General features: G+C 38.8%; 1 non-coding gene across 1 annotated transcript; it reads right to left on the minus strand.

The window, feature by feature from the left end:
• Positions 1–6,270: 6,270 nt before the first annotated feature.
• On the minus strand, positions 6,271–6,391 carry LOC118025868. Its single transcript, XR_004683429.1, has one exon. It is a non-coding gene; the product is annotated as a U6atac minor spliceosomal RNA (small nuclear RNA).
• Between the last annotated feature and the right edge of the window lie 468 nt (positions 6,392–6,859).

Here is a 6,859-nt window from a genome sequence, read left to right on the forward strand (position 1 = left end):
GCTAATCTTCCTATAAGGACATCAGTCACATGGGATTAGGGCTCACCCATATGACCTCATTTTAACTCAGTTACCCCTTTAACTCAGTTACCCCCTATCTACAAATGCAGTTGCATCCTGAGATACTGGCGGTTAGGATTTCAGCATGTGAATCTTGGTGGGACACAGTTTACCCTCTAACATGTCTATTTGTCTCCATCCCACCGATGCCATCTCAGACTAAGGTGCCGTCGTCTCTACGAGTATTGCTGCGACACATTTCCAGCACAACATCTTATAGCCGCGCATTTATTCTCCACACAGCAGCCAGAGGGATGTATTTTTTTAAATTCTGTATCAGATCATGTCAACTGTTATGGCTTGGGTTCCATCAGCACAGGAGGAGTTCAAGTATTTAAAAAGATCTAAATAAAATAGCAATTCCTATTCAAAAAAACCCTTAAAGTGCTTATTAAAAATGCTTCAGTATTTACTCTAAAATAATTTAAGATGCAGAAAGTATCTTGTGTGAAGAGTCAGGGGTTTAGAGAAATGAAAGCATCCACTCTTAGTGCCAGTGAACATTGATAAAAAACACTTCAGCATGAGAACAGTTCAAAATCTCATTCCGAAAAATCTATAGGACATCATGCACCATAACTTCATTCATCTTGGTTTTTTTCTTTGTCTATTCTCTTTCTGCTGTCATTGTTAAGTGAGTGGCGTCCAAATATTCCCTACTGGTCTTCCCATCTTTCCAGAGCCCCAACAAGCCATGGTAGAGATGCACTTGGTCTAACAAAACAAACCTTCCATCCTCTTTGCCTCCGAGATTTGCTCCCTCTTACCGGTACTTTCCCATTTTTTCAGTGGTGCCACCTGGAATCGGTTTTTGATTTATTCTTCCCCAGTTGTCCATGATATATCTAATTGCCAAATACTGTTGCATTTATATTTACTTATTTCTCCTCTAACATCACCATCTTTCTTCTCGTTCTGACCCTAGTTATCCCTCTTCAGGGTTTATGCATGGTTAAATCAATCCACATCCACCCGGGGCACCTGGGTGGCTCAGTTGGTTGAGTGACTGCCTTCGGCTCAGGTCATGATCCCGGAGTCCCGGGATCGAGTCCCACATTGGGCTCCCTGCTCAGCAAGGAGTCTGCTTCTCCCTCTGACCCTACCCCCTCTTGTGCTCCCTCTCTCTCACTCTCTCTCTCTCTCTCAAATAAATAAATATTTTTTTTAAAAAATCAATCCACATCCACCCAATCTCTTTCTGTCTCAGTTTTTCACATCAAAACCTGTGCAACAACCACATTTAGCACATTTTTTTTAGCCTCTCCATCCTCTGGTGAGATGAAATTGTAGTAGAATGCATAAATAAGTAATGGAGAAAACACAGGGCAGGACCCCACTCACTTGACTGCTCTAATGGACAGTATCTCTAGAGTGATTTTCCAGTTGGGATATTCCTGAAGATTGGGGCCAATTCTTAAAATTGATTGTTGCCCTTGTCTTTAGTTTTGTGGTTTTGTTTTTATCTCTCACAATAGCTAGGCAGTGCTTTGGTCATAGTGGTGTTTTGAGGAGAAAGATATTAATCTATTAGTATCCACAGGCTCTTGCTACTCTGCACTCAGTAGGAAGGATCCAGTGTTGGCTACTAGGTTTAAATTATACACATTAAAGTAGACAGTAAAAAAGACTAATGAAGATCCTATAGAGGCTATTTGCGTCTACCAAGAGATCCACAATTACTCACCAAGTAAAGAGATAAGAGATCCACAATTACTCACCAAGTAAAGAGATAAGAATTGTTATGGAAAAGAGGAAACTAGGAAGAGTTGAGGAAGATGAAGATATTTATGAACTGAGAGTGAAACAATTTTTAGAAACTTGAAGTAGAGAAGGAAAGAATCTTAATCCTTTGATAAAATGCCTGTGACATATTGGAGATAAAGGGAGAGAGAGAGAAAAGTTCTAAAAGTTTATTTGTATGCTATGAAGGCAACCACCATGATTTTTTAAAGGAAAGCAATAAAAATATAAAATTGCTTTCAATTATTTTGTTTGATGCTGGATTGATATTTCTTTGAATGTGACTTTAGGACAGGCTTGGGCATCAGACGGTTCTGGTGTCATTTTGAGTTACAATGATGATAATGTTCCAAACCCGTTGTTTGATTGCTGTAGCAATTGTTAAAATTCAGAAGCATGATTCCCAGTCTTTTTGCTACTTCTATGAAATTTAAATGCATTCAATTTTCCCTTTTATTACCTAAAAATACCATCTTATGCAGCTTCAGAATGTATAATTATAATAATGCATACATGAACTGCTTTTCCTAGGTTACAAAAACAGTGTGCATTCCTAACATCATTCATCCTGAAAATAATTAGGTAAAATATGTAGGATAGATATCATCTCTGTTTTACAAATTAGAAAACATAAACTATAAAGGCAAATAACCTTTCTCAAGTTCATGAAAATAGGTAGGTAGAAACTGGCAGAGTGAAAACTAAAATTTTGTCTTCAGATTCCAATTTCAGAGTTCCTTAGTGGCTTTATAATCCTTGTGTATATAGAGAGAAACACAGAGGTTTGTTTTTGTTTTTAGTTTTTTGTTGTTTTTTTTTTTTTTTTACATTTAGCTTATGCTTTTCCTTTTCATTTTTCTCTCTTTTTTAAATTTTCTAATTTAAAAAAAATTTATTTATTTACTTGAGAGAGAGAGAGAGAGAGCATGCAAAGTGAGGGGAGGAGCAGAGGGGGAGGGAGAGAGAAACAGACTTCCCACGGAGTGCGAAGCTTAATTCGGGGCTTGATCTCAGGAACCTGAGATAATGACCTGAGCCAAAGTCAAAAGTCAGATGCTTAAGCAACTGAGCCACCCAGGGACCTCCAAATTTTCTAACTTGATAGAGGACTCAGTGGACAGTGGACTGTACGCACTAACCAGCTATGAGACTCGGAAGATACTCCCTGTTGGCTATCTCCTGTTGCCTAGTACTCTTCTGAAAGGAGGCTACCCCTTTTGTAAATTTTGCTTAGTCGCCTCATAGCTCTGCTGCTGGGACACTGTGCGGCCTTGGGCAAGTCACCAATGGAGTTGACGTCTCCAGGTATTTGTAAGGATCTAACGTGCTATCAAAGGATGTGACAGAGTAAACATTCAAGATATGTAAGCAGGCAAGAGCATCTTTTTATTTCATTTCTTTCTCTAATCAGTCCACCCCAACCTGCCCATTCACCTTAGTCTTTCATTTTAATCCCAAAAGAGCAAGCTACAAGAAAGTACCAGCTTTTCCTTTTCCTTCTTCCTCTTCTAGTTCAACCAGTTAAATTTTGGCTCATTTGAAATAGTCCAAATTTCATACATACAGATAATTTGTCAACATATTAACTCAGTATGATCAAAGACATCAGTTCAACATTGTAAGACAGAACAACAGCAGCATAATGTAGCTAGCTAACTTAAGTGGCCTCAGATTCAGAGTAACGTAGAAATAAAGAGGCAGCTTCAGCTTTGGCGTTTTAAAGCTACCTTTACTGTGGGTGCCTCGGTGGCTCAGTCGTTAAGCGTCTGCTTTGGCTCAGATCATGATCCCAGGGTCCTGGGATCGAGCCCCGCATCGGGCTCCCTGCTCAGCGGGGAAGCCTGCTTCTCCCTCTCCCACTTCCCCTGCTTGTGTTCCCTCTCTCGCTATGTCTCTGTCAAAAAAATAAATAAAATCTTTAAAAAAAAAAAAAAAAGCTACCTTTACTGCAAGTGTTTTTATATGATTGTGGTTTAAAAAATTATATATATCATTGTTTAGTTGCTTCTTTTTTTTAATAGCATGATGAATCAAGATAAATTTCTCTGCAGTTTCATTTTCTGGAAGAATGCAGAACCGAGCACCTTTTAAAGATTTTATTTATTTATTTGACAGAGAGAGACACAGTGAGAAAGGGAACATAAGCAGGGGGAGTGGGAGAGGGAGAAGCAGGCTTCCCGCGGAGCAGGGAGCCCGATGTGGGGCTCGATCCCAGGACCCTGGGACCATGACCTGAGCCAAAGGCAGACGCTTAACGACTGAGCCACCCAGGCACCCCCACAACACCTTTTATATAAGGCAAATTGCCTAGTAAAATTCAATCACTTGATCCAAGATAATCTCATGATTGATAAACATAAAACAGCAGATATTATAAGTTATTGCAGGAAATTAATTTAAAAGCTTAGAGCAACCATTTTTACATTTTCTGATTCCATAAAGTTTAAGAGCATTTATTGATCACCCATTGTGTGCAAACTCTATGACTAAGTGAATTAAGTGGTGGAAAGAGAAGTGACACAAACCTTCTATTATCTCACTGATGGTTAGAAAAAAAAAGGGTAGGATAAGAAGAAGAAAAAAAAAACATGGGTAGAGATAATGCGGGCCATATGAGAAAGCATGCAATAATCATTAAGGGACTCTTAAAAAAAGGAGATCACATTCCAAAATTGGGAGGAAGGCAGCGAACAAGAACAGTTGGATGAAGACTAGATATTTGAATTGGAACCAGAAGAAAGTACAGTTTCAACAGAGAGGTTGGTAAAAACTTTTTCAAAAAGACTAGCATGAGGCCGGAAGGGCACAAAATCATATTTAGATTAATAGGAAATTTTCCTGTTTATTCTGTTTAAGCCAAAATGTGTGAGAAAGTTTTTGGAAGTAATGTATGGAGGCCTTGAAAGTCACATTAGGGAACTAAACTTAATGTCATAGTCAATAAGGAGCTGCATGATCAAAGCTCTGCTTCTGAGAGACTAATATGTCAAGTGTAATTAAAATGAATTGAAAGGGAGAAAGGTGTAGAAAACTAATTTTGTTTACATGAAGGTAATAAGAGTCTGAGATAAAAAAGTGAACACTGGGGGCACCTGAGTGGCTCAGTAGGTTGAGCATCTGATTCTTTATTTCCACTCAGGTCATGATCTCAGGGTCCTGGGATTGAGCCCCGCGTCAGGCTCCCTGCTCATGGGGAGGCTTCTTGAGTTTCTCTCTCTCCCTCTACTCCTCCCTCTACTCCTCTCTCCACTCAGCTCTCTCTAAAAAAAAACAGGTGAACACTGAATGTTAAGGAAGTAACAAAGGTGAGAAATAGTGAAGTGGCAAAATTTACAGGACTTTGAAATATAGTATACATACTAAAAAGCATGCATATATTTTGTTTACTCTCAAGTGTACATAAACTATCATAATTTTCACAAACCAGTACCTATATCAAGGAAGAGAATATCCCCAGATTTCACTTTCTATCTCCACCTTTATCCATCTTACTGCTCTTTCACAGCATAGATTATTTTCAATTGCTTTCATGTTTTACATGAATACAATAATCCACAATATTCCTTTGTGTCTGGCTTCTTTAACTCAGCACCACGCTTGTGATATTTACCCACATTTTTGTATGTTGGCCCATTCTTATTGCTGTGCAGTGTTATATCACATATATATGAACCGTAGTTATTCACCCATTCAACTGCTGGTGGGCATTTGGATAGTTTTTAGTTTGGAGTAATAACATATAATGCTGCTATGGACTTTTGTGTATATGCCTTTTGGTGAACATACATAAAATTTCCATTGGATGTATACCTATGAATGGAATCCCTGGGTCAGATGTATGTAGCTGTAATAGATAACACCAGTTTCCTGAGGTAGTTGCAGCAATTAATGCTCACTTAGCAGTGTATGAATTCCAGTTGCTCTGTACCCTTTCCAATACTTGGCGTTTTCTATCTTTAATGTTATAGCCATTCTGGTGAGTATACAATAGCTTGTTCTCTTGGGTTTCATCTGTATTTCCTTAAAATAATTAGTAGAGTTATCATATATATTTTTTTCTAATTTGGATGGCCTATTTTGTGAAGTGATGAGTTTCTTATATATTCTCAATATAATTCCTTTGTCAGATATATGTATGGCAAATAAGTTCTCCTACTCTCTGGATTGCCTTTTGACTCTGTTAATTTTACCTTTTATTTTTTTTAAGATTTTATTTATTTATTTGACAGAGAGAAACACAGCAAGAGAGGGAACACAAGCAGAGGGGGTGGGAGAGGGAGAAGCAGGCTTCCCGCAGTGCAGGGAGCCCGATGCGGGGCTCAATCCCAGGACCCTGGGATCATGATCTGAGCTGAAGGCAGACACTTAACGACTGAGACACCCAGGCGCCCCTTAATTTTACCTTTTGATGAAGAAAGGTGGTTATTTTTAATGTGGTTTGATATACCAATTGTATCTCCAATAATTAGTGTAATACCATGATTAGATGCCACAAAATGCATAGCAATATCTTAACCATAAATGTTTTGTATTAGTAATTAGGACCTTCCCATCCTTTTCAAGAGTTCTAGCCTCTCCTTTCATACAACACCCATTTAACAGAATTTTGCCAGTAAGGGAGAAGACATAAGTGATTACTCCAAGTTGCCTACTCTGGGTGATCTTGAGGTTCTATTAACAGAATCAGGTAAGTCAGTAAGAGATGCCTTTTTATTTATTCATTTATTTAAAGATTTACTTATTTATTTGAGAGAGAAAGGGAGAGCTGCGTGTGCATGCAAGCCCGGGGGGGGGGGGGGGGAGGGGGGACAGAGGGGGTAGGGGCAAAGAGAGTTTTAAGCAGCTCTATCTCAGGACCCTGAGATCATGATCTGAACCAAAACAAAGTCAGACACTTAACCGACTGCACCACCCAGGTGCCCCAAGAGATGCCTTTTTAAGGATAAAGTCAATTTTGGTTTGGGACACAGTGAGTTTGAGGTATTTATAAGACATTGAAGTAGAAATTTCCAGTAGGCCTCAGACTTTAAAAAGAGCATGCTAGTTGAAACTGTGGAAT

This window comes from Mirounga leonina, unplaced genomic scaffold, assembly GCF_011800145.1.
Source record: "Mirounga leonina isolate KUSES-001 unplaced genomic scaffold, KU_Mleo_1.0 Mir_201, whole genome shotgun sequence".
Classification (NCBI taxonomy): domain Eukaryota; kingdom Metazoa; phylum Chordata; class Mammalia; order Carnivora; family Phocidae; genus Mirounga; species Mirounga leonina.